The sequence below is a fragment of the Pinus tabuliformis genome, chromosome X, assembly GCF_031772625.1.
Source record: "Pinus tabuliformis cultivar Carrire ecotype Pingquan chromosome X, CPIR1, whole genome shotgun sequence".
Taxonomy (NCBI): domain Eukaryota; kingdom Viridiplantae; phylum Streptophyta; class Pinopsida; order Pinales; family Pinaceae; genus Pinus; species Pinus tabuliformis.
In genome coordinates, this window is record NC_142308.1 from 440,086,556 (window position 1) to 440,114,222 (window position 27,667).

Genomic DNA, 27,667 nt, shown 5'->3' on the forward strand with positions numbered 1-27,667 from the left:
TTGATGGACCGCCCCAGCCCTTCCATCAGGAGGATGAAGAGAAAGGGAGAGAGCAGATCTCCCTGTGTTAGACCCCTGGAAGGGAGAAAAAGCTCAGAAGGAGAGCCATTCACTAAAATTGGAAAGTTGGACGAAGTTACAAGGGCCATGACCCATCTGACCCAATTATGATCAAAACCAAATGTTGTGAGCACTTTTTTGATGTATATCCAATTCACTTTGTCATATGCTTTGGCTATATCCAGTTGCATGATCATTCCCTCTCTCTTGTTGCCAGTTAATGAGTGAACCACCTCGTGAGCTTGAATTATGTTGTCCAGAATTTGTCATCCTTCAACATACCCTGTTTGTTCCCCGGAGATAAGCGTGGGCAGCAGGGGTTTGAGTCTATTGGCCACCACCTTGGAGATTATTTTGTAGACAACATTGCATAAGGCGATGGGCCTAAATTTCTCTGGTGTTTGAGCATTATCTTGTTTTGGAATAAGGGAAACAAAGGAAGCATTGAGAGCTTTCAAAATGGTCTTGTTCCACCTGGAGTCTTCTACTATCTCTATAATATCCTTTTTAACAATATTCTAGCAGGCTTTGAAGAAATCCACATTAAATGCATCCGGGCCTAGTGCCTTGCCATTTTGCATTTCCTTGAGGACCTCATTGATCTCCTTTTCAGTTACAGGTCTGTTGAGGTTACCATTATCCTCTATGGATACCAATTTAGGTATGTGTTTAATTAAATTCTTAATGAAAGGTTCTCTTCCTGAAAAGTTTTCCTTGGCAATGTCCAGAAAATGCTTTACTAACACTGCTTCTATCTCCTCAAAATGCAAAAATGCTTCACTAAAAATGCCAAAAAATTTCTTCTTGTTTGCACGGCCTTTCCCATTCTTGGTGGTATTTCTCTGCTTGATCATTTTTGTCTTTGTCAAAGTCGTTTTTTTATCAAAGCTTGATTGAGCTTTAGGATTTTGATTTCCATGATTTTTTTACTTGTGAAAATATTGCCAAATTCCTTCTGGTTTCATTCCTTTAGCTTCTGCTTTATGTGTTTTAATCTTTTATGTAGCAAGAACATAGATGATCCCTGAATTTGCAGGTCTTCAGCCCACCATTTTCCAATGTTGCCGATGAAATCCGGGTGTGAAAGCCACATATTTTCAAACCTAAATGATTTGTTTCTTGGGGTGTTAATGCCTTTGATCTCCATTTGAATAGGCCAGTGATCTGAGCCTCCAAAAGGAAGAATATCATCTATTATTTTCGTGTCTAGAAGCAGGAGCTCTTCAGAGATCATGAATTTGTCTAGCTTGGAAGCTACCTGGAATCCCCTCCTCTTTTGTTGTTCCATGTGCACAGACCATTTTTTGTCTCAATGTCCACTAGATTCATGTTTTCTGAAAAACAATGGAAAGCTGGGGAATCTTTGTTTAGTGCTCTTGTCCCTCCTTTTTTCTCCAAGAGAGATATGATCATGTTGAAATCTCCTCTTATAACCCACGGTAACCCTGCAAATCTGCTCCGAAGGTCCACTAAGGAATCAATAAACTTGATTTTGTCATCTAACCTTTGAGGGCCATAAACATTTGTTACAAGATATGTGTCCCTGTCTCCTACAAGCTGTATAACAACTGATAAATAATTTCTTGATGCCTCCGCATCAACAATACCTATTTTTTGGGGGTTTCAGACGATGAGGATACCCCCTGCTGTATTTTCTGCTTTGACTTCTATAAACTCATATCTGCTGAGCCACCTTCTATGGATTTGTCTTATCTTTTGAATAGAGCATTTTGTTTCTTGGACAAAAATTATATCTGGAGCTACCTGTTTCATTCTATTATTCATCATTCTCTATTTTCTTTTGCTTCCTAGACCTCTTACGTTCCAAGTTGTAAACTTCATAATTACAGATTGGTAAAGGAGTAACTGGTTAGATCTTTCATCTTACCTGAGTCTATCATGAGCTTTCCACATTCCATTAAAAGCTAGTTCTGCTTTTTTCTGCCCCTTTTTTTCCCCGGGTTTCTTGGAGCTAATTCTAGGGTTGATTTTACTGCTTTCCTTCCATGATTACCTGATCTTTCAACGTTGTTATTTTCTACCAAGCTCTTTGCCTGTGTTTTCCATAAGAATAATTGCTTTATTCGATTGCATTCTTCTTGTGGTAGAGATTCCACCCCACCCGTTGTTCCCTTACTCAAGAACCCTTCTAGATCTAGGTTTTCTCTGTCCAGAATCTCTTGTAACTCATTGTCTTCCAGTTCCATCTCGCTCTGAGTCATTTCATGATCCATGTCCATCTCTGGTTCATTCATCATTATCTCTTTCTGTTTTTCCTTTACTTGTTTTTGATCCTGTTCTTCTTCCTTTTCCTGCTTATCATATCCCTCCTTCATTACTTGATTTTCACCTGTTGTATCTTCCTCCTCTTCAAGAACATGGAACTGATTCAACCTCCCTTTTTGTCATCTCTTGGGTGATGATTTGGCCTTTTTTCTCCATTTTTTCCTTTGTGAGCTACCTTGTGAAATCCATCTATTTCTTTCATTATGTTAGGTTTGCTTTTGTTCTCTACCTTACTGAGAGGGAAGTCTCTAAGAAGGTGTCTGTGTTTGTGACATTTTCGGCATCTAAATGGAATATGATCGTAGTCAACAATCTGCACCCATTCCTCATCATGAACCTCCAGTATGACCTCGTTCGAAAGTGCTCCAGATAGGTCCATCTCTACACAGATCCTCGCAAAGGAGGTGTATTTACCCCTTCTTGTAGCTTCAGAAGTTTTGACATACCTCCCTAGTTTATTTCCTATGGCTGTTAGTGATTCTATTTTCCAGTAATTCAGAGGTAGCGAATAGAGTCTTACCCAAACCAGGACTGGGGTAAAGGTTTCCCGCTCCGGCACAAAGTTCATCATCCACGGCCGCATGTAGAGCCTTGCTGTTGCATAGAAGTAAGGCCCACCTTCAAAGACTCTGTCTTTGTCCTCAATGTTTGCAAACACCATAGTGAAAAAACCCTTGGATCCTAGATGAAGATCGATGCTTCCTTTAGACTTCCAGTGGTATCTGATCCATGTTTGTAAAGCCTTTTCGGTGGGCCATAGTCCCATGAATTTGCATATGATTGCATAAGTCTGCATGTGCTCCCTGTGGGCCTGCAGCTGTGGATTATTTAAGATTACTCTGGGAGTGATTTCAGCTTTAGGTTTGCATAGTCCCTTTTGTTTCCTGTTTTTTGTCATTTTCCTCCTTGTCTTTTGTGCCTTCATTCTCCTTCTTCTTGTTACATTCTATATCCTCTTCCCTATTTTTTCCTCCTTCCATCTTGCTACCTCTGCCTGATTCTGGGGGAGTCTTGCCCTTGTTAACCACTACCTCTTTGAAGGAGGGAGTGGAGCTCCCTCCTCGACCACCGTCCATGGAGAAAAACACGCGCAGAAACCCTCAACCCTGTTTTTCCGATCTTCCGCTCTTCCTGCTCCCCAGTCTCTCCATTCGCAACCAATAACATGTAAATTCATCTAATATTAATATAATCATTTATAATATGCTAAATATGTCTTAGGTTAATCTAGTCCTTCCTCTCTCTCTCTCTCTCTTCACCCTCCGACTCTATTACCATATCCCTCCCTCTCTCTCTTCTCTTGCCCATTCTCTTTATCTCTCCTTCTTTGTCTCTTTATCTCACCCAAAACATACACACTCTCTCTATATATCCCTTATCCCTCCCTCTCTCTCCACTTCTCACTCTCTATGTATTTCTTCTGTCCTCCCCCTCTCCCCCTCTAACTTGATCTCCCTATCCCTCCCTCCCTCCTCATCTCTCGCTCCTTCACTCCTCATCTCTCTGAAGTCTACTCTCTCTCCCTTTGCTCCTATCTCCACTCTCTCTCTCTCTCTCTCTCTCTCTCTCTCTCTCTCCCCCCATCAATTGACTCCTCTCTCTAAAGTCCTGCATCTCGTTCTTCTTCTCTCTCCCTTTCTCTCCTACCTCCCTCTCTCTTCCCCCATCACTATCTCTCTCTCTTTCTCTCTCTATTACCCCATCACTCTCTCTCTCTCTCTATCCAATCCTCTCTCTTCCCCCATCACCCTCTTTCTCTCTCTCCAACTATGTTACTATAACCCTGTTTCAATAAAAGCATTGCTTTAAAACTGGGAATCCAATACGCTTTTCCCACATCTTTCTAATAAGCAAAAGCATGACCGTTGAATCCAATTGTGAGATATTCACAATTTCTGTGCAGCATAAGTAAATTTCTTTGCATGTTTCTGTTTTTCTGGTTAGATATTCACATTAATCCCTCATTCCAGGTATGAGAATTAATTTCATTTGGGATCAGTATGAGGATCGTTCGGCCCTTTTCAAGCTGTTAGCAACGTGGTGGTCCAAAAGCTATGGCAATGGAATACCCGTTAAATATGTGGTGGTGGTCCAAAAGCTATGGCAATGGAACACAGAGACTACCCCTGCATCCCCAGCTATTGCAAACTTCAAAACTCTGATTAGGCATTTAAAGTGTGTTATTCAATCCTCATTACTTGTGGTCAAATTTTGTATAATTTCTGTCTTTTTGTCTATATTCTTTTGTTGTTATTCATTAGTTGAATTTTGTTAAATTCATACAGGTATCCATTAGATCCTTTACAATGATTCAATAAAATAAGCTTTCATCCCTCATTACTCGCTTTCCCCATTCTCACTTAGCGCCTTTGTAATATCCCTATTTGTAACTAACCTTGAGTTAAAGTAATTTTAAGTTACAAAAACTTACGAATCAGTTATTGAACGGATTCTTGATTCCCGTGAAACTGAACGAAGGGAAGGGAAGAATATCTACTCCATGGTTAACTTTTGGGGGGAATGCCTTGTAAGGGGAAGGAAACTGCGCAAGACGACCAGGGGCAAGATCCAGTGCATGCGCCATGTCCACCTAAAGACAGTGATAAATATTTGCTAGCTGTGGTGCATGGAAAAATATCTTCAAAGGGAAATATCAAGACGGAGCCGGAGGAGGAAAGAATTGGTACTTATGGCAATGCTTTGCACTTCAACCATCGTTTTGGACCCTCTGTACATGATTTCTCACCTGTGAGGCCCTCTTCGAGCTCTGTGGTGGTGTAGCAAAATGAAGAGAAAGATCGAAGAGCGGTTTTTGACATCGAGATCATGCGGTGTGGAGGCTGCCAGGAAAAAGATAAGTATCTTGCTCGGTTCTCTTGAATTAAAATATGTGCATGTTATTATATTTACAATATTGCATTCTGAGAAGATAGTTCTCATAAGTTTTGTTCCGGGTTTTCCAGATTTGTAACTGTCTATTGTTGTGCTATTTGATATGGATATTTTGACACGCAGTAGAAAACTTTATCTGCTTGAATCGACTTGATTTCTGTTATAAGTATTTACAGATCTGGGTTTGGGTCATTCGTTAGTCTTCCTGGAAATAAACATGTGATGTAAATGCTCAGTGCTTTGTTTAATCTTGCATGAACAATATGTTGGAACTGTTCAGAATTTAAAGGAATATTTATGTTGAAAATGGTTATGAATTTTAAGTTTGAAATGTGGTCTCGGCCAGCACCAAACAGAGTTATGAATTTTAAGTTTGAAATGTGGTCTCGGCCAGCACCAAAATCTGTTTGTTATTTATAGCTTGAATTCTCGATACAAATCTCTTCAATAACCGCATTAGGTTTCCTTTTTAGTAAAGGTATGCATACTTTATGTATGAACATGATGACTTCTCTCAAAGCTCTCTTGGAAACCAAAAATAAATATTCTTTCCTTAAAAGACCCATATGAATAGTGTTCATACAAGAACAAGATTCCATACTTGTTTCATGAAAAGATTGTGTTCATTGAAGTAAAAGTAAGTGTGTTAGGAAAAACACATGTTGCATGCACACGAGGGTAGCAATGTAACTTCCTTGGAAATATTAATCTTTTGAAAAGAATGTCTTGCTAGATGAGTTGGGACGACTTCTTGATTTTGGCGCATAAGAGGTTAGATTAACCTTGTTATGGTTTCTTGATTTTTATGCATAAATATAGGGTATCTATAATAGTTTCTTGAAAGGAAAGGCATGAGAAACTTACTTATAGGAAGATAGAGAAATGGGGTTATGATGACTTCCTTCAAGAAAGAAGTAAGTAATTGCTTACATGAAATAATGGTAGAGTTCTAAAGAAGGGGATATGCATTGCATATATTAAAGAAGGGCTATTAAGATAAGCTAATGGATGCTCAAAGAACAGTCATTGTGTTATGGAGATGTGTTCTTTATATGTTAGAAAAACTATGTTAATTTCTTGAAAAGTAACAATGTGAAATGAACGCATGTGCAAAGGCACAGAAACAATAGTTTATTACCTGTATGTAAACATAACTAACGTGTTATATGTTTTAAAGGGAAACGTGGACTTGTAAAACTAATGGTTAGATTTCTTAGAGAGAAATATGCATTAGTGTGAATAAGCTTTGTGAAAAGTAGAACAAGAATTTACTTCAATATATGTACTAGTTAATTAGTATGTCATGACTAACGTGTTATATGTTTTAAAGGGAAACATGGACTTGTAAAACTAATGGTTAGATCTCTTAGAGAGGAATATGCATTAGTGTGAATAAGCTTTGTGAAAAGTAGAACAAGAATTTACTTGAATATATGTACTAGTTAATTAGTATGTCATGCTTGCTCATGCAGATGAGTAGATGTTAAAAGATCACTTTTAGAGGTTGCTTAATTAATGATTAATAATGTATCTAATATTGTTGCCAAAGCTTGTTGACAACTACATTGACAGGAAAAGATGGCGGTTGATGCCAAAGGAAAGTGATGTTTAACATTATGGCAGGAAAATGATTATTGGTCCATGCAGATGAGTTCAAGTGGTAGGATCGTCCATTGCTAGAACAATTATGCCACAAGAAATATTGTATGTGGCGGTATGTTACCGGGGTATGTGACAGCCTTCCTCAAGGACGCGACCTTGTCCTTGATAACCTTTTCCGTAGCCATAGAGAATAAATTACAGAAACCCTTATTCTAACTCACAAAGAATATGATCTTCAACGTCAAGCTCTCCATCTAGAAGCGCAATCTGAGAGGCTGAATTTCCTTAAAAAAATTCAAGACTTATTCTGGGAACTCACGCCAATCCACACTATATTCAAGATCGTGTACACTGGTTTCAAGATATTCAAGATGTTCTGAAGTGGAGGTTCTCTATCACTGGCTTCCGTAAAATCTTTAGGGTTCGTGGATTCACATATGCAGTACTCTGCTCCATTCTGGAGCTCAACTAGCTCATGACCATCCATTTGTGATCTCACTCTTATAACATTTCTTTCACTAAGTTTTTTGAGATCCCAATCAGAAACTAGTGCCCAGAAAAATGCCATAAATCCATCGCTAGGCCTGCAGAGCAAAGATTTCACCAGAAGTTTTGAATTCTCCCAATCGACTTGGGCACCACTTTTGACTTCAAACGAAACACCCTAATCAACACCATTGCGACCTGCTCACATGCCGACATAGTTGAATGACACAAGTTTCTTTGTTTTTGCAACCTGGAATTATTTCTCATTTTTTGCAGGGCTTCTCAGTAAGGTTTCTTTCTTTTTGCAACCTGGAATTATTTCTCTTTTTCTACAGGGCTTCTCAGCAAGGTGTCGCTTCTCTAAAAGGTGCCTAACAGGTCCTTTCTGCAGAGCCTGAATTGGGTATTAAGGTAATTATATGGATTTCAATAAGGCTCATTCACCTTGTTGATAAGAATGCAATTTTATATGGATTTCAATAAGGCTCATCCACTTAGTTGATAAGAATGCAATTATCTGGGACCTAAATTGGGTATACATATCTAATGGATGTGTATAGTTGAATAACACAAGTTTCTTTGTTTTTGCAACCTGGAATTACTTCTGATTTTTTGCAGGGCTTCTCCTTAAGGTGGCAACAGGTCCTCTCTGCAGAACCTGAATTTGCTATTAAGGTAATTGTATGGATTTGACTGAGCCTCATCCACCTTGTTAATTGTTAAGAATAAGGGTTAATTTCTTGAGTTCATAATTACCATGGCCCTGCAACTTCCACACTAGGCAAAAAAAAAATAGAGAACAAACGTTAAAACGTATAAGGACTGATATTTACTAATTACACTTGTTGATAGAACGTCTTATTGTAAGCAGTGTAATCTTTTGTATTTAAGTTTTAAATATGGAGTAAGAGTATCTAAATTTGTGTTGGCTAGGATTGTGGAAAAGAAAAAAGAAATTGCAAATTTCTACTTTTATAATTTAACACAGGATCAATATCAATATGGTTTAGTTTTGACTATGTAATAATTTTACTGAATATCAAAAATATCAAAAAAAAAAATTAGTGAGGGAAGAATGGTGATTTTCTGTTGATTTCTTTTGCTGGGAGTAATTCATTATTTTTATATTTCGTTGTGTTCATTCTATTTATGTATTTAGTGTATTTGTGGTCATAGTTTATTTGCCTATAAGTTTATATTGCCTGTGTAGTTTTGTTTTTTACCTAGTTGCGTGCCAATTTTTCTTGGCAATTTTTTACCTGTGTAGTTGGGTGCCAATTTTCTGACAATTTTTTTACCTGTGTAGTTGAGTGTCAATTTTCTAATACTGCCTTTATAGTTTAGTTTTTTACCTCTCTGTAGTTGGGTGGAATTTCTTTACCTCTGTAGTTGGGTGGAATTTCTTTACCTCTGTAATTGGGTGTCAATTTTATGAGATTGCCTTTGTAGTTTATTTTTTTACCTTTATTGTTGGGTGTCAATTTTCTCTAGCAATTATGAATATTACTTAGGTAAGCTGTGGCTTTGAAAATCAATTTTCCATGACTGCCTCACTAATAAAAAAATATTTTTTCTAACAACCTAATAAAAAAATATTTTTTCTAGTTCATATTAAGTGGCTCTCTCCAAATAATTTTGAATTATGCTTTTATCTTGATTGGAAAAAGTAACATTAGGCTAAATGATCTGTCCTTACGATCACCTCTTCGAGAATTTACTTTTAGTGAAGGGAATTTCATTTTTTCTTTTAGTTTTATGAGAGTATTTTTTGTTGATTTCTTCAGCCATTACTGTAGTTTCTCTCTATCCAATCACCCATTTTATTTCGATCATTCCATTTATACATTTAGTCCATTTGTTGTAGTAGGCTAGGCTAGGCTAGGTTAGACTAGGCTAGGTTAAGCTGGGCTAGGTTATGTCGGGCTAGGCTAGGTTAGGTTAGGCTAGGCTAGGATAAGTTAGGTAAGGCTAGGTTAGGTTACACTTGCTTAGGCTAGGCTAGATTAGATTAGGCTAGGCTAGGTTAGGCTAGGTTAGACAAGGTTAGGCTAGATTAGGTTAGGCTAGATTATGCTAGGCTAGTCTAGGCTACGTTAGCTTAGGTTAGGTTAGACTTCATTAGATTAGACTATGTTAGGCTAGGCTAGGCTAGGCTAGGCTAGGTTATGCTATGCTAGGCTAGGCTAGGTTAGGTTAGGTTAGGCTAGGCTAGGTTGACTTAGGTTAGCTTAGTTTAGGCTAGGTTAGGTTAGGGTATGTTAGGTTAGGCTAGGCTAGGGTAGAGTAGGTTAGGCTAGGGTGGGCTAGAGTAGGCTAGTCTAGAGTAGGGTAGGTTAGGCTAGGCCACGTTAGGCTAGAGTAGGTTAGGCTAGGATAGGCTAGGATAGAGTAAGCTAGGCTAGAGTAGGCTATGCTAGGCTATGCTAGAGTATGATCGACTAGAGTAGGCTAGGCTAAACTAGAATAGGCTAGGCTATAGTAGACTAGGCTAGGCCAGACTAGGCTAGGCTAGGGCAAGGTAGGGTAAAGTAGGCTATAGTAGACTAGGCTAGGGTAGGCTAGGGTAGGCTAGGATAGGCTAGAGTATGGTAGGCTAGGCTAGGCTAGAGTAGGGTAGGCTAGGGTAGGCTAGAGAACGCTGGGCTAGGCGAGGCTGAGCCAGGCTAGAGTAGGCTAGGGAAGGCTAGAGTAGGCTAGGCTAGAGTTGGGTATCCTAGGCTAGGCTAGAGTAGGCTATGCTAGGCTAGGCTAGAGTAGGCTAGGCTAAAGTAGGTTACGTTATGCTAGGCTAGGCTTGGATAAATTAGAGTAGTCTAGAGTAGGTTAGGATAGAGTAGGCTAGGCTAGGCTAGGCTAGAGTAGGCTAGAGGAGAGTAGGGTAGGCTAGAGTAGGGTAGGCTAGAGTAGGTTACACTATGCTAGGCTAGGCTTGGATAAATTAGAGTAGTCTAGAGTAGGTTAGGCTAGAGTAGGCTATGCAAGGTTAAGCTAGGATAGAGTAGGCTAGGCTAGGCTAGGCTAGAGTAGGCTAGAGGAGAGTAGGGTAGGCTAGCCTAGAGTAAGGTAGTATGGGATAGGTTAGGCTAGAGTAGGCTAGGGTAGGCTAGAGTAGGCTAAGCTAGGCTAGGATAGAGTACGCTAGGCTAGGCTAGAGTAGAGTAGCCTAGAGTAAGCTAGGCTAGAGTAGAGCAGGCTAGAATAGGCTAGAGTAGGCAAGAGTAGGTTAAGCTAGAGTAGGCTAGAGTAGGCTAGGCTAGAGTAGGCTAGAGTAAGCTAGGAAAGGCTAGAGTAGTGTGGGCTAGACTAGAGTAGGCTATGCTAGAGTAGGCTAGGCTAGGCTAGAGTAGGCTAGGCTAGGCTAGTTTAGGCTAGAGTAGCCTAGAGTAGGCTAGGGTAGCCTAGAGTAGGCTATAGCAGACTAGGCTAGGGTAGGCTAGAGTAGGGTAGGGTAAGGTAGGCTAGGCTAGGCTAGAGTAGGGTATGGTAAAGTAGGCTAGGCTAGGCTAGGCTAGAGTAGGCTAGAGAAGGCTGGAGTAGGCTAGGCTGGAGTAGGTTACGCTAGGCTAGGCTAGGCTAGAGTAAGCTAGGCTAGGCTAGGCTAGGATAAATTAGAGTAGTCTAGAGTAGGCTATGTAAGGTTAGGCTAGGATAGAGTAGGCTAGGCTAGAGTAGGCTAGAGTAGAGTAGGGTAGGCTAGAGTAGGCTAGCCTAGAGTAAGCTAGTCTGGGCTAGGTTAGGCTAGAGTAGGCTAGAGTAGAGTAGGCTAGGGTAGGCTAGAGTAGTCTAGGCTAGGATAGAGTAGGCTAGGCTAGGCTAGAGTAGGCTAGGGTAGCCTAGAGTAGGCTAGGATAGGCTAGGGTAGGCTAGAGTATGGTAGGGTAAAGAAGGCGAGGCTAGGCTAGAGTAGGTTAGAGAAGGCTGGGCTAGGGAAGGCTAAGCTAGGCTAGAGTAGGCTACACTTGGCTGGAATATGCTAGGGTAGGCTAGAGTAGGCTAGGTTGGAGTAGGCTAGGCTAAGCTAGAGTAGGATAAATTAGAGTACTCTAGAGTAGGTTAGGCTAGAGTAGGCTATGTAAGGTTAGGCTAGGATAGAGTAGTCTAGGCTAGAGTAGGCTAGAGTAGAGTAGGGTAGGCTAGAGTAGGCTAGCCTAGAGTAAGCTAGTCTGGGCTAGGTTAGGCTAGAGTAGGCTAGAGTAGAGTAGGCTAGGGTAGGCTAGAGTAGTCTAGGCTAGGATAGAGTAGGCTAGGCTAGGCTAGAGTAGAGTAGGCTAGAGTAGGCTAGGATAGGCTAGGGTAGGCTAGAGTAGGGTAGGGTAAAGAAGGCTAGGCTAGGCTAGAGTAGGTTAGAGAAGGCTGGGCTAGGCAAGGCTAAGCTAGGCTATAGTAGGCTACACTTGGCTGGAGTATGCTAGGGTAGGCTAGAGTAGACTAGGTTGGAGTAAGCTAGGCTAGGCTAGGTTAGAGTAGGCTAGAGGAGAGTAGGGTAGGCTGGAGTAGGCTAGGCTAGAGTAGGTTACACTATGCTAGGCTACGCTTGGATAAATTAGAGTAGTTTAGGCTAGAGTAGGCTATGCAAGGTTAAGTTAGCATAGAGTAGGCTAGGCTAGAGTAGGCTAGAGGAGAGTAGGGTAGGCTAGCCTAGAGTAAGCTAGTCTGGGATAGGTTAGGCTAGAGTAGGCTAGAGTAGGCTAGAGTAGGCTATGCTAGGCTAGGATAGAGTAGGATAGGCTAGGCTAGAGTAGAGTAGCCTAGAGTAAGCTAGGCTAGAGTAGAGCAGGCTAGAGGAGGCTAGAGTAGGCTAGAGTAGGTTAAGCTAGAGTAGGCTAGGCTAGAGTAGGGTAGAGTAAGCTAGGCAAGGCGAGAGTAGTCTGGGCTAGACTAGAGTAGGCTATGCTAGAGTAGGCTCGGCTAGGATAGGCTAGGCTAGGTTAGTTTAGGCTAGAGTAGCCTAGAGTAGGCTAGGGTAGCCTAGAGTAGGCTATAGCAGACCAGGCTAGGGTAGGCTAGAGTAGGGTAGGGTAAAGTAGGCTAGGCTAGGCTAGGCTAGAGTAGGGTATGGTAAAGTAGGCTAGGTTAGAGTAGGCTAGAGAAGGCTGGAGTAGGCTAGGCTAGAGTAGGTTACGCTAGGCTAGGCTAGGCTAGGATAAATTAGAGTAGTCTAGAGTAGGCTATGTAAGGTTAGGCTAGGATAGAGTAGGGTAGGCTAGAGTAGGCTAGAGTAGAGTAGGGTAGGCTAGAGTAGGCTAGCCTAGAGTAAGCTAGTCTGGGCTAGGTTAGGCTAGAGTAGGCTAGAGTAGAGTAGGCTAGGGTAGGCTAGAGTAGTCTAGACTAGGATAGAGTAGGCTAGGCTAGAGTAGGCTAGAGTAGAGTAGGATAGGCTAGAGTAGGCTAGTCTAGGCTAGGTAGGCTAGAGTAGGCTAGAGTAGAGTAGGCTAGGGTAGGCTAGAGTAGTCTAGGCTAGGATAGAGTAGGCTAGGCTAGGCTAGAGTAGAGTAGGCTAGAGTAGGCTAGGCTAGGCTAGAGTAGGCTAGGATAGGCTAGGGTAGGCTAGAGTAGGGTAGGGTAAAGAAGGCTAGGCTAGGCTAGAGTAGGTTAGAGAAGGCTGGGCTAGGCAAGGCTAAGCTAGGCTATAGTAGGCTACACTTGGCTGGAGTATGCTAGGGTAGGCTAGAGTAGACTAGGTTGGAGTAGGCTAGGCTAGGCTAGGCTAGAGTAGGCTAGAGGAGAGTAGGGTAGGCTGGAGTAGGCTAGGCTAGAGTAGGTTACACTATGCTAGGCTATGCTTGGATAAATTAGAGTAGTCTAGAGTAGGTTAGGCTAGAGTAGGCTATGCAAGGTTAAGCTAGCATAGAGTAGGCTAGGCTAGAGTAGGCTAGATGAGAGTAGGGTAGGCTAGCCTAGAGTAAGCTAGTCTGGGATAGGTTAGGCTAGAGTAGGCTAGGGTAGGCTAGAGTAGGCTATGCTAGGCTAGGATAGAGTAGGATAGGCTAGGCTAGAGTAGAGTAGCCTAGAGTAAGCTAGGCTAGAGTAGGCTAGAGTAGCTAGAGTAGGCTAGAGTAGCAAGAGTAGGTTAAGCTAGAGTAGGCTAGGCTAGAGTAGGCTAGAGTAAGCTAGGCAAGGCGAGAGTAGTCTGGGCTAGACTAGAGTAGGCTATGCTAGAGTAGGCTCGGCTAGGATAGGCTAGGCTAGAGTAGGCTAGGCTAGGCTAGTTTAGGCTAGAGTAGCCTAGAGTAGGCTAGGTTAGCCTAGAGTAGGCTATAGCAGACTAGGCTAGGGTAGGCTAGAGTAGGGTAGGGTAAAGTAGGCTAGGCTAGGCTAGGCTAGAGTAGGGTATGGTAAAGTAGGCTAGGCTAGAGTAGGCTAGAGAAGGCTGGAGTAGGCTAGGCTAGAGTAGGTTACGCTAGGCTAGGCTAGGCTAGAGTAAGCTAGGCTAGGCTAGGATAAATTAGAGTAGTCTAGAGTAGGTTAGGCTAGAGTAGGCTATGTAAGGTTAGGCTAGGATAGAGTAGGGTAGGTTAGAGTAGGCTAGAGTAGAGTAGGGTAGGCTAGAGTAGGCTAGCCTAGAGTAAGCTAGTCTGGGCTAGGTTAGGCTAGAGTAGGCTAGAGTAGAGTAGGCTAGGGTAGGCTAGAGTAGTCTAGGCTAGGATAGAGTAGGCTAGGCTAGGCTAGAGTAGGCTAGGCTAGGCTAGGCTAGGCTAGAGTAGACTAGAGTAGACTATGCAAGGTTAAGCTAGGATAGAGTAGGCTAGGCTAGGCTAGGCTAGAGCAGACTAGAGTAGACTAGGAAAGGTTAAGCTAGGATAGAGTAGGCTAGGATAGGATAGGCTAGAGTAGGCTAGAGGAGAGTAGGGTAGGCTGGAGTAGGTTAGGCTAGAGTAGGTTACACTATGCTAGGCTAGGCTTGGATAAATTAGAGTAGTCTAGAGTAGGTTAGGCTAGAGTAGGCTATGCAAGGTTAAGCTAGGATAGAGTAGGCTAGGCTAGGCTAGGCTAGAGTAGGCTAGAGGAGAGTAGGGTAGGCTAGCCTAGAGTAAGCTAGTCTGGGATAGGTTAGGCTAGAGTAGGCTAGAGTAGGATAGGGTAGGCTAGAGTAGGCTAAGCTAGGCTAGGATAGAGTAGGCTAGGCTAGGCTAGAGTAGAGTAGCCTAGATTAAGCTAGGCTAGAGTAGAGCAGGCTAGAGTAGGCTAGAGTAGGCAAGAGTAGGTTAAGCTAGAGTAGGCTAGAGTAGGGTAGTCTAGAGTAGGCTAGGCAAGGCGAGAGTAGTCTGGGCTAGACTAGAGTAGGCTATGCTAGAGTAGGCTCGGCTAGTATTATCTAGGCTATAGTAGGCTAGGCTAGTTTAGGCTAGAGTAGCGTAGAGTAGGCTAGGGTAGCCTAGAGTAGGCTATAGCAGACTAGGTTAGGGTAGGTTAGATTAGGGTAGGGTAAAGTAGGCTAGGTTAGGCTAGGCTAGAGTAGGGTATGGTAAAGTAGGCTAGGCTAGGTTAGGCTAGAGTAGGCTAGGCTAGAGTAGGTTACACTAGGCTAGGCTAGGCTAGAGTAAGCTAGGCTAGGCTAGGATAAATTAGAGTAGTCTAGAGTAGGTTAGGCTAGAGTAGGCTATGTAAGGTTAGGCTAGGATAGAGTAGGCTAGGCTAGAGTAGGCTAGAGTAGAGTAGGGTAGGTTAGGGTAGGGTAGCCTAGAGTAAGCTAGTCTGGTCTAGGTTAGGCTTGAGTAGGCTAGAGTAGAGTAGGCTAGGGTAGGTTAGAGTAGTCTAGGCTAGGATAGAGTAGGCTAGGCTAGGCTAGAGTAGAGTAGGCTAGAGTAGGCTAGGCTAGGCTAGAGTAGGCTAGGATAGGCTAGGGTAGGCTAGAGTAGGGTAGGGTAAAGAAGGCTAGGCTAGGCTAGAGTAGGTTAGAGAAGGCTGGGCTAGGCAAGGCTAAGCTAGGCTAGAGTAGGCTACACTTGGCTAGAGTATGCTAGGGTAGGCTAGAGTAGGCTAGGTTGGAGTAGGCTAGGCTAGGCTAGAGTAGGGTAGGCTAGGCTAGAGAACGATGGGCTAGGCAAGGTTGAGCCAGGCTAGAGTAGGCTAGGGAAGGCTAGAGTAGGCTAGGCTAGAGTTGGGTATCCTAGGCTAGGCTAGAGTAGGCTATGCTAGGCTAGGCTAGAGTAGGCTAGGCTAGGCTAGAGTAGGTTACGTTATGCTAGGCTAGGCTTGGATAAATTAGAGTAGTCTAGAGTAGGTTAGGCTAGAGTAGACTATGCAAGGTTAAGCTAGGATAGAGTAGGCTAGGCTAGAGTAGGCTAGAGGAGAGTAGGGTAGGCTGGAGTAGGCTAGGCTAGAGTAGGTTACACTATGCTAGGCTAGGCTTGGATAAATTATAGTAGTCTAGAGTAGGTTAGGCTAGAGTAGGCTATGCAAGGTTAAGCTAGGATAGAGTAGGCTAGGCTAGGCTAGGCTAGAGTAGGCTAGAGGAGAGTAGGGTAGGCTAGCCTAGAGTAAGCTAGTCTGGGATAGGTTAGGCTAGAGTAGGCTAGAGTAGGCTAGGGTAGGCTAGGATAGAGTAGGCTAGGCTAGGCTAGAGTAGAGTAGCCTAGAGTAAGCTAGGCTAGAGTAGAGCAGGCTAGAGTAGGCTAGAGTAGGCAAGAGTAGGTTAAGCTAGAGTAGAGCAGGCTAGAGTAGGCAAGAGTAGGTTAGGCTAGAGTAGGCTAGAGTAGGCTAGGCTAGAGTAGGCTAGAGTAAGCTAGGCAAGGCTAGAGTAGTCTGGGCTAGACTAGAGTAGGCTATGCTAGAGTAGGCTAGGCTAGGATAGTCTAGGCTAGAGTAGGCTAGGCTAGGCTTGTTTAGGCTAGAGTAGCCTAGAGTAGGCTAGGGTAGCCTAGAGTAGGCTATAGCAGACTAGGCTAGGGTAGGCTAGAGTAGGGTAGGGTAAATTAGGCTAGGCTAGGCTAGGCTAGATTAGGGTATGGTAAAGTAGGCTAGGCTAGCGTAGGCTAGAGAAGGCTGGAGTAGGCTAGGCTAGAGTAGGTTACGCTAGGTTAGGCTAGGCTAGAGTAAGCTAGGCTAGGCTAGGATAAATTAGAGTAGTCTAGAGTAGGTTAGGCTAGAGTAGGCTATGTAAGGTTAGGCTAGGATAGAGTAGGCTAGGCTAGAGTAGGCTAGAGTAGAGTAGGCTAGGCTAGAGTAGGCTAGCCTAGAGTAAGCTAGTCTGGGCTAGAAAAACAAAATAATTTTCAAGTATAAGAATACTTCCAATGGAGCCATGTGCACATCGAGATTAGAGATAAACTGATGTGGAGGCTTGAAATGCATGCTTTGACAGCTAGCTGGACTTCAGAGACCAAATGATTTGAATTTGAAGGGATCAAACACAGTTGAGGAAGAGAGTACTGCTGCAACTTAGTGATCGTCTGAAACCATATCTCAATATAGCTCTGATATCCTTGGTCCTTTTGCTGGTCTGGATCATTCTTCATGTCACCTTCGATCATGACTTTCTCATCTTCCTCTTCTTGCTGATCTTTCTCTTGAATACATGGAAGATTTGATGGTAACCATGAGGGAGATTTCTTGATTTCTGCTTCTGATGTTTTCTCTTCATCAAGTGCAACCCATGGTGCTTTGATTTCCTCTTTTGAATCTTCTTTTGCCTTTGGTCCTTCAATGTTGTCAATGTAATCCCTGCTTTGCAACGCTCTTCCTGAGCTATGGTGAAGATCATTGAGCTCAAGAGGAGTCATTTGTACATGTTGTGTCTCAGCATTGAAATTTTGTTGAGCTACTCCAATGGACAAGTTTAGAAATGGTGGTATGGGTAGCTGAGTGGGGGTGTATATTTGAGATGGATGTGGATGGGGTTGTGGTTGGGCAGGCATTTGGGGTTGCCTTGGTGGAGCAGGAGGCGATGGTTGTGGATGAGCAAGTGGGGGAGGAAAAGAAGCGGGAGAAGTGTTGTATTGGGGCCTCCACCCCTGATGAGGTGCATTCCACTGAGGCTGTGGCTGAGCATAAGAGTGAAACGAATGAGCAGCTGGTTGGGCATAATATGGATCTATGAAGGAACAACGAGGAGGTGTGAACAGGAAGGATTAGCAGGGGGACCCCAAGAAGGCATGAAAGTGGCTTGATAGGGCTCATAATAGGTCTCGGATGTCCCTTGCAGTTCCTGCTGATAAGATCTTAGGTTCATGTGGCCTCCTTTGGTTCATATAATAGAGTGATTCAGTGGCTCCTTTGGCTCTTTGATATGCAGCTTTGATTCTGGGTAAGGAAGGGCACTGATCTGTAGGATGGTATTCTTCACATATAAAACACACTTCTATGGAGTACAATGGACATTCGTTCCTAGGATGCTTTCTAGTGCACCTAGGACAAAAAATGGCCAAAGCCCTCTTGGCTTCTTCTTGCTTCTTTTGGATCCGCAAGGTATCCAGTTGCATGGCAAGAAACTGCCTCATATCACTCTTGAAATCTTCGATCTGATTTTCAAATTCGTCTTTGGACAAGGTGCTGCTCCCAACATTTCTGCTTGTAGCCATTTGCTCCAGAGGAATGGTTTCTTCTTCTTCTTCCCTTGAGGTTCTTCAAATATGTCTTAATGTCCACCTAAGGGTTCTTTAATCACAGCCATCGAAGAAGAGAGAATGTTGGCTGTGTAAAGCAGTGGGGGTGTTGTGCAATCATTTTTCTAACTTATCTCTACTCCTACAAGGCATGAAATGAAATCTTTTTGGTTGATTTTTGCTTTTTTCTACTTCTACCTGCAAAACTGAAATAGATTGAACTGCAACTATCTTGCTAAAATGAAAATGCGGAATTGAAATGAAAGCAGGAAAGGACTAATCTATTTTGCTCAAATGAAATTGCAGGAATGAAATGCTAGTCTACGCTTGCGGAATTGAAATGCTAATCTACGCTTGCAGAAATGAAATTGCGGAATTGAAATCCTAATCTATGAAAGCGGGAAATCTAATCTACTTTTGCATAACCAAAATTGCATAATGGAAATGAAATAAACTACTTAGCAGAAGGTTGTAGTGGAAAATATAAGAAAAGCAGCAATCACCAATACTCTGACGCTTCCTCGGCAACAGTGCCAAAAAGATGGTAGGCCCCAGTATTGCAGCAATAATACTGCAACTCCTGGAACTCCTTTAATTTTATCAACCCGATAGTTCGTAACAAACTTGGAAGCGACGGTGCTGTATGCACAAGTACTAGCTCTTGCCGCAGCTGTCACTTGGTCAGCTGGCACAAGTTCGCTAGGAGCTTAAGCCAACTTCTATGAGATCTTAGAAGAAGCTTTTTAATTTATGGATGAAAGCTAACTCGAAGGAAGCTAATCTATTTGCAAAAAGAGATTGAACAACTGAAGGAAAACGCAAACCCTAGCAAACCCTAATTCTACCAGCTAGTCCTACTGATGCAAGAAGGAAGATGCAAGCTACTGAAAGAGATGCCATTGACTTTGAGGAAGGTAAAATGCATGTGTCTAAGTTGTCACTATCTGAAGAAAACATCTTTTTGTATTTTTGAATAAGTTGTCACAATTATCATGCATACAATTTAATTGTTTTTTACTGTGCAGAGGTGGATTGGCGAGAGGAAATGCTTGGAAGAGGTCGGGAAGGTTCAGAGAGGGCCTAAGGGGTCCCTAACATCCTTCCTGAGAGTTTCACAGAGTTTTGCTATCAAGAAACCTCATTTGTGAGCTTCTACAGGAAGTCTGCAGGGGTTCTACAGGATGTTTCAGGAATTTCTACAGGATGTTCAGAAATTTCTACAAGATGTTTTAAAATTGGATTTTGGAGGATGGGTGAGTGAGGGAAGATGCATGAATGGATATGGAGGTAGGATAGGGGTCTGAAGTGGCCCAGGGACTGGTGGATGGAGTGGTGAGAAGGTGTAGATAGCTAAGTTGGCTCAAAGAAGGCTTAAACAATGATGTACAAAAACTAGGGTTATGTGAGCAAATGTGGCAAACGTGAGGTAAGGATTCTAAGTAGAGGGTGGAGTGGATGGTGCTGATGGAGAATAAGCAGATGAAGGAGTGGTACAGGTGCTCTGCAAGTCTTTTTTCCAATCTGAACCAACAAAAACTTGTAAATTCAAAGACCTAGTTTCGTTGACCTAATTTGCTAGCTGTCAATAAAGAGAATGAACAGAAGTGTGACCTGCAATGAAACCATGTATTTTAACTCATGCAACTAAGCAAACGGAAGTCTGAACTTGTAACCAACTTCTACACATGAAGATCAAACACTAGTGATTGCATGGCAAAGCAAAATAAGTGTTTTTGTGGGCAGCAATGTCATCCTAGTCACAGCTCCTGATCCCACTAAGGGAGAGGTGAAACCGCAGATGTTTGTTGGCCCTTTTCTTGAAGCTTTTTCTGTTAACAACCTATCAACTAAATCTGAGCATGAAAAGCTATTTTACTCATCAAAAACAACCTAAATAATAAAACAAGTTTTAAATCTAAGTAACAGATTTTATTCTAAGAATGCAGCAAAGACACATGAAAGTAAACAAAGGAGGTACTGGGCACTTGAGATGGGCCAACCCCAAGAGCTACCACCTCCTAAGAGAGATTTAGAACTGGTGCAAAGCTGGATTCATCTTTATTGAGCAATAAATGTTACATTCCAAAAACTGTCCACAAGGAGGACTTGAAAACTGCTGAAAGCAAAGCTAATCTACTGCCTAAAAATCGAACTACAAAATGAATACAAAATGACTAACTACTGGCTAACAAAAATGACTAACCACTAGCTAACCAAAATGAGGCCCTAAGCCTTCTTATTTATACAAATTGAGGACCCCAACAGTCCTCCTAAACTTTAGGGACTCGACTGCCCAAAACTTGTAGTTAACAGCAATCCTACTTGACTTGCTTGGCTGCCCTTGTGTTAATTGATTTGGTGGCCCTTGAACTCCGAGCTGATGGTGGAGAATTCGAGGTAAGGGCCCATAAATGAAGGGGACACCTTCCTACAAATCCTCTCCCTTGTTCTCCCACGAATTTGGCTGCAGAGTGCTCATTAAAACCTTCAATTTTGTCTCCAAATTGACCAAAAAGGCTACACAAAGCACCCATTAGACTTGTTGGTATAATGACTAAACCAATTCACTCTATTAACATAAATATAATAAAAAACATGCAATAAACTAATGAGAATGGTGGATTAAGTCGAATTGGGAGGTTGAATGAGCCCAAATAATTATCCATTTTTGGGGCTCATCATTGGGCTTCTAGAGCAGCATGTGTTGCAACTCTAGTTTCGGCCAATGATTCTTCTTTGATAGGAGCTAGCTCCTCTCAGACAACTTCTGTTGCCTCTTAAGTAGAAATAGAAACAACAACCTGTGTTTTTGTGACTTGTTTATCAGGTTGAGACAACCTGGTATAACAAAAGACAACAACAACAATGCTCTGTTCTCCTGGTGAAAGATCTGCTAACAAAGCAAGCCAAGCGTCTTGGTGCTTTTAGTCAATACCAGTGAATCCATATTTTCGATATCAGTGTCAATACCTGCCATGAGACTTTCCTAGTGACTTCTGATAACTCTTTCCTTTTTAAAGCAACCTTCCAACACTCAGATATAATTTACCATTGGAATCTGTAAAGAATTCTCCATTCGAAGAAATGTTTGTCATGAATCAACCTTTTGTTTAAAATGATAACTACCTTTTGTTTAAAATGCTGGTAACAGAGGGAATTAAGCCCAACTTAGTGCTATGGTAAACGTGGTACCTGTAATAGAGTCTATATTTAGAACAAGTGGAGTACCCCTCAAAAGGTAGCTGCCTAACCAAAGAAAGAAAATTGGAAATTGAATAATGTTAATCCCAATTGGGCAATATTTGAAACTTCAATTGTGGGTGACATAAGCACTTTGCCATGGGGAATCAAGTTAGTCCCAGTTCAAGGGGAGGATATGCTCCTGCAATATTGTGGGTGAGGTGGATCTTGCTTAGGATCTACCTCGCCTACCTGGGTAAAGTTGGTCTCAAGGAGTAGTCTATGTATAAGGGGGGAAATCTAAAAACATTAAGAAGCCAAACACAGTGGAGATAAGCCAGAAGTCAATATGCATATTTTCTTGCTCAAGGTCTTAATAGTTATGAAGAAAGTACCCTGCAAAATATTGTATCAATGAAGTTGAACAACGAAGCCTGATAGGAAGAAACCAAGAGTATTGATGTAGAACCTAGGGTTCACTGTTATCTATGGAGAATAGAGGTCGCTTTCACATAGACTTAGAAAAGAAACTAAGGGCAAGGCATGTTGGGCCTGACAATGGTCAAGAACCTACAATTAATGATATTGGCACTAGTCTCACAGACAGTACAAGCAACAACGTTCCAGAGAAACTTAATGGTTTACACAACAACAAAAAAATCATTGTTGATGATGTGGAGACTGTAATGATGGTTACAGGGAATCTTACGGGAGATTACAAGATTTAATCATGCATGTGATAGAGAGGTTGGTCCAGTTTCTTGCCATTTCGATTTTGTACTTATTTGAAAAGGTCAAGAGTTATAAGTGCTACTATTTGGTTTGGTTTATTGATGCTTTGCCTTGTATATTTAATATCTTATATGAATCAGGTTTGTGGTATGCTTGTATGATTAGATTCTGCTTCACATATAATGTTGTATGAAGTTGTTTATATCTTACAGTGTTCTGTAGCTTTCTGTGTAGTTCTATTTATCCAGGAAAGAAACTTCTCCAATGCTTTTCTAAATGTCATTTAATACCGTCTATGATACTGATGCAGTTGGATTGGGGATTTAGTGGCATAGTAGGAATTTTGGTGGATAATTTCCTTTTACTTAATTTGTGTCAGCTACAAATCTATAGATTTTGTATGAATTGTTATCTAGTATTGACATTTTTCTAAACTGACACTGCCCTTATACTAGTATGGCTTAGCTAAATGAGAAACAATTTTTATTTTCACGAACTATTGATAAGACGCACATGTTGTTAAAGATGGACAAATTCTGAGTCGATAAGCTATTTGTCTTTTCTCCCTCTTGCATATAGCTAGTTTTCTCTCAGTCTGAATTTGACATGGCTTCTTGAAACTTACGATGTTAATGTTTCATACCTGTGTTTGAATTTGGTATTAGGCATGTGTTGAATAGTTTTTTTTGAATATGTACTGTACCATCGACATTACAATGGCTGAAATGAAGAGCACATTGAATTAGCTTTCTTGAATATTTCTATTTAATATTCATGTAAACTAGGACACTTACTACAGATTGTAGACATCGATGTTACAAAAGTGAGCCTAGTTGGTTATGGGGAGATAATTTGTTTCTATATATATTATGGATCTGAGGCTGATTTTGATAATGGCGGGTCCTGTGAATGGGTTGAGATGTTGGATAATGGTGAAGATCATTAGTTTCCTGTAACAAAAGCTTCCATGCAATGGCAACATATTTTTCTTGCTTGGTGTATCTTGGAATAATTCTTTTGGAATTTTAAATGATTAGGGTCTTGTAGAAGCGTAATGATATAATGCCTCTTAGTTAGGCCTTGAAAAGAGTTACATTTCATTTTATTCTCTCAATATTTCACCTTTCAATTGGACATTGAATTGAAGAGAATCTGTCCTAATTTGTCACAACTGCCTTTCCTTACAATGTAAAGAAATCTTATGTATCTTTTTGTGTTTACTTCTCAGTTGGTCCTTGGCATCTTTAGATGCATCCTCTCCTTTAAGGTTTCTTTTCTTTTTTGAGTGCTATTTTACAATTTTCCTTGGAAATTTACTGCCTTTTTTTTTTTCAAAACAGGTGCAAAACCTTTTTTTCTTTGAAATTAGAAGAAATGGTCACATATTTAGCACTTCAGCGATGCCATATAGGAAATTCAAAACTAGACAAAACTAATAAATTTATGTATCTTAGTATGACTTACTCGTCGGTGCTAATTTGAAATTTTAGCGTGTTTGAATTAGCCCAAAAGAGTAAGGTTTTTTGGTAAAATATCCCCCAATTAGTTCCCTGGAATTTTTAGATACCATAAATGGTTACATATTTAACACTTTAGCTATGGTTGATGCGAAATTCAAAGCTAAACAAAACTCAGAAAAAGAGGTATCTTAGTATGTTTTACCCATTGGTACTGAATTTAATTTTCATTGTTTGAAATAACATCAAGGAGGATTTTTCAGTTTCTTTGAATTCAGTGTATTTTGGTAGTTTGTAGATTGCCACATTTTTTTTTGTCTTTACCTCATAACCTATTTGGAAATGAAGTTTACTTTCAGTTTGAAGGATAGAGAAGGGAATGTTATTTCTTACTTGTTTGAATTATTTTATTGCAAACTTTGATTGACTTTATCATATATTTTTCGGTATATGTTGAAGTTTATTTGCAGTTTTAAGGATAAAGAAGGGTAAGCTATATATTTCTTGTTCGAATTGTTTTATTATAAAAGTTGATTCACTTTATCATACACTTTTTTGGTATGGAGGCTTGTTTTGTATCATTGGTTGCCAATAAGTAGATATTTGTAAATACATTAACTTAAAAGAGCTAGTGAAGGTATTCATTGGAAAGACTATATCTAGGGGTAGAGAGTTCTGACTATTTTGACAATGTGAACGTCAAGATTCCGAAAACTCACTGGAAAGAATTTGTTGTCTTTCCTCATTTGTGGGATGGAATTCTGTATTTAGCTTTGAGTGGCAAAACCATTCTTTTGAGGTGGAGATCTTGGGCACCATTAAGGAGGGTATACAAGTTAAGCTAGGCAAAGATACAAGTTGAAGAGGGCATACATTCTAGCTACTAACAATGAATCTTGCTAGAAAGAAACTGGAGGATGGTTGTACCTGAAGTGATTATAAACATCCAAAAGAAATCATCTTTTCACTTGGTTTTGTGTTTGAGAGGTGGAATGCATATCTTTGTCGAAACTCTAATTGGGAAGACAATTACTCTTGACGTTGAGATTTCAGATACCATGAACAAGGCCAAAATTCAAGGCAAGGATGGAATTCCTTGAGATCATCAAAGATTGTTCTTTGTTGGGAAAGCAATGTGAAGATGATAGTAGAACTCTGGTTGATTATGGCCGATAATGACAGTTAGAGGAATCTACAATGCTTCTTTTCCTTCATTTTTGAGGGGGTATGCAGATTTTTGTGAAGACATTCATTGATAGGAGTATTACAGTTGACGCTAAGAGCTTCCACAATATTGATATAGTGGAGGCCAAATTTCAAGATGAGGGAATTCCTCTAGATATGCGAAGGTTGATCCTCTGTTAGGAATCATTTTGGAAGGATGCATTTGGTCCTTTGTGGTGGGTTTTAGAAGTTGTATGGCAAGTGATGTTGGGAATCATAAATTTTTAGTTGGGGTTGTAATTCGTTAAGAATTATGGTTTGTTTTAGTACTTAGCTAATTTTCAAATGTAATTTTTGTTTAATATTTATCTAATTTTGTAATATAAGTTTGGTTTTAAATTTTAAAGGTCGTTGCTATTTTCTAGTGATCTTTTGAAATCAATTATTATGCCTTCTCATGTAGAATACATGTGTTTTTCCTCTTGGAAAACTCTAGTGGCATACTATCAAATTCACTAAAAACTTTTTTTATGCTTTTAATGATGCCTAATGTTTTTTTTTGTTATTATCTAAATAGATAATATGCTTCTCAATGTGTTCATGTGGTATGCTCTATTTTTAGGAGGCTAAATTTCAAGATAAGCAGGGAATTCCTTTAGGTCAACAAAGGTTGATCCTGTCTGGGAAGCAACTTGAACATCGGAGGAGTTTCACAGGTTAAACTATTCATAAGAAATCGATGGCCCACCTTGTTCTTTGGTTGCATTGTGGTATGCAAATAATCTAAGGTGTATATCAAATCAGTTGATTGTTTGACTTATACCATTGTCTTTAGTTACTCGGTTGATGATATCTGTGTTGATGGATTTATGTAAATGATTAAGCCCTTTGTAAGATTTAGTGGTTTGATTTTAATGTAAAAAAATATTGTCCAAGAAACATTTCTAAAAATATACTAGAATGTTAGTGTGACCTAAGCTTTTGGTTGTATGCTTTCGCTACACATTTTTCCACTATTATCAGAGTACATGTCTTTGATAGGCATATCCATTTCATGTAGTTTGCATATCTTTTAAAGGCATTTCACATGAATTCAAAGTATTTTAAAGTGTATGAATTCAAAGCCTATACATGATTGTAGTTTCAACTTGGCGATGTGCGGTGCTAGAGAAGAATGGGCTTGGGTTTTTGTTTTGTTGTTGACGATGCTCATTATTGATTGTGGAAAACCTAGGTCTTAGACCGAGGGGGCAAGGAATGTGTGTATTTCATAAAATTTCTAGTATAATTCGTATCTTTTAATGAGATGGCTTTGATGGGGTTTGCAAAATATAAGATACGCCATATTTATGGGCCAACACTACAAGTTTGAATTGGAGAAATTCCTGGGTGGTTTATGTATTAATTGTCCAAACCTAAGAGGCCTCATATTCAATCCTTTGAGATTTAGAAAGGACAAGTTCTTAAAAGAATCAAAGTTAAATAAAATTAAGAATGGAGAGTTTGTAGGGTTGGCTAACTTTTACTTCATTTAGGTCCTTGTTATTGGAGGATGGGACATTCCACAACCTTTGGTAAGGGGTATGTCTATATAGTTCATCATAAATTTCCTTTCAACTTTCAAAGTTTGCATGACCTTTACTTTTTAAATGGAGTGCTCATTTATTTTTCTTAAAGTCATGTGTGGTTTCCTCTTGAAGGAAAACCTTGTGGGGAAAACTAAAGGATGCTTCCTCACATTCTTGTGGATGACATGAATCATAGTAAGTTGGATGTTTATGTATAACAATTTCAAGCTTACCTTGAATAAATTACGTAACTATAATATTTAGGTAGGGAAATTCAATATTTGAGAGTAAGTCAAATCTCCACTATATAGATTGATCACAATACAAAATATGACAAAGTATTTTTGTATAGGCCTATGAATAATAATAATAATAGTCTAATTTTAAAGTCATGGTCAAGCCCAAACACCAAATTGATGTATGAGATCACCTTGTTTGTGTAACAAGGGATTCGTCTTCACGTAGCAATTTGATTACTAAAGTCTTCGAAAATTTACATACTCTACCCACACTCTAGATTTCAACATGTGGCCTCATGCGAGGAAGCACATGTTCATAACCATTAGGTCGACTCATATACACCTACCCCTTTGATAGAAATCTTGTAATTGGGTAGGTTAGTGAGGCTTTAATGAATGTGATATGACTACAAAAATACTATACAACAACCGCAACGATTGCAAGGTTTCGTGTCAAACTTGTAACTCACTTCCCCGCATTTTGTAGATGACATCATCCATCTTAGTAAGACAGATGTTTATATATAACAATTTCAAGTTTGTCTTGACTAATTACATAGAAAAATTCAATATTTGAAGGAAAGTCAAATTTCCACTATCTAGAGTGATAAGAGTACAAATGTGATACTGTATTTTTGGGAAAGGCCATACGAATATTAATAATAATATAATTTTAACGTCATGGTTAGACACCAAATTGATGTATGAGATTTCCTTGTTTGTGTAGGACCTGTCTTCACGTAGTAATTTGACTACTAAGGTCCACAAAAGTGTACATACTCTACCCCAACTCTAGATTTGAACATGTGGCCTCATATGAGGAAGCACGTGTTCATAGCCATTAGGTCGACTCATATACACCTACCATTTTGATAGAAAGCTTGCAATTGGGTAGGTTAGAGAGGCCTTAATTAATGTGATATAACTACACAAATACTATACAAAAATGATAAGGATCACAAGGTCTCGAGTCAAACTCGTAATGTGCATGTTTTATAACCATGAATATATTATGTATTTTGGATATTGTTGTTCAAAGTGCTAAATATTTAACAAATAACGCTCTTGTTATGTTGCATAATTATTGGAAGGACTTGAGAAACACCTATATGAGAGAGTTAAATTAAATTATGCAAATGAATTATATTTTTTGTTTCACTAGCCAAGCATGAGCCTAGGATGTAGTCATCCCTAAAGTTGAATAGAAGAACAATTTGCCCTCTAATGGGCTTCTATAAATAGGATTGTATGAGACTCCACTTGGTTGCGACCCTAGATGCACCTAATACCTTAAGTGGAAGCATTGCTTTGTTATTTCAAATTGTCTTTAGTTTTTATTATGTAGTCAATTTAGTAGGAGGCAAAATTTAATATAATATGGAGTATGCACAATTTTCAAATTATATTTTTCAGTGTAACGCACATGTTGGATAAAATGTCATAATACTTATTTTTAT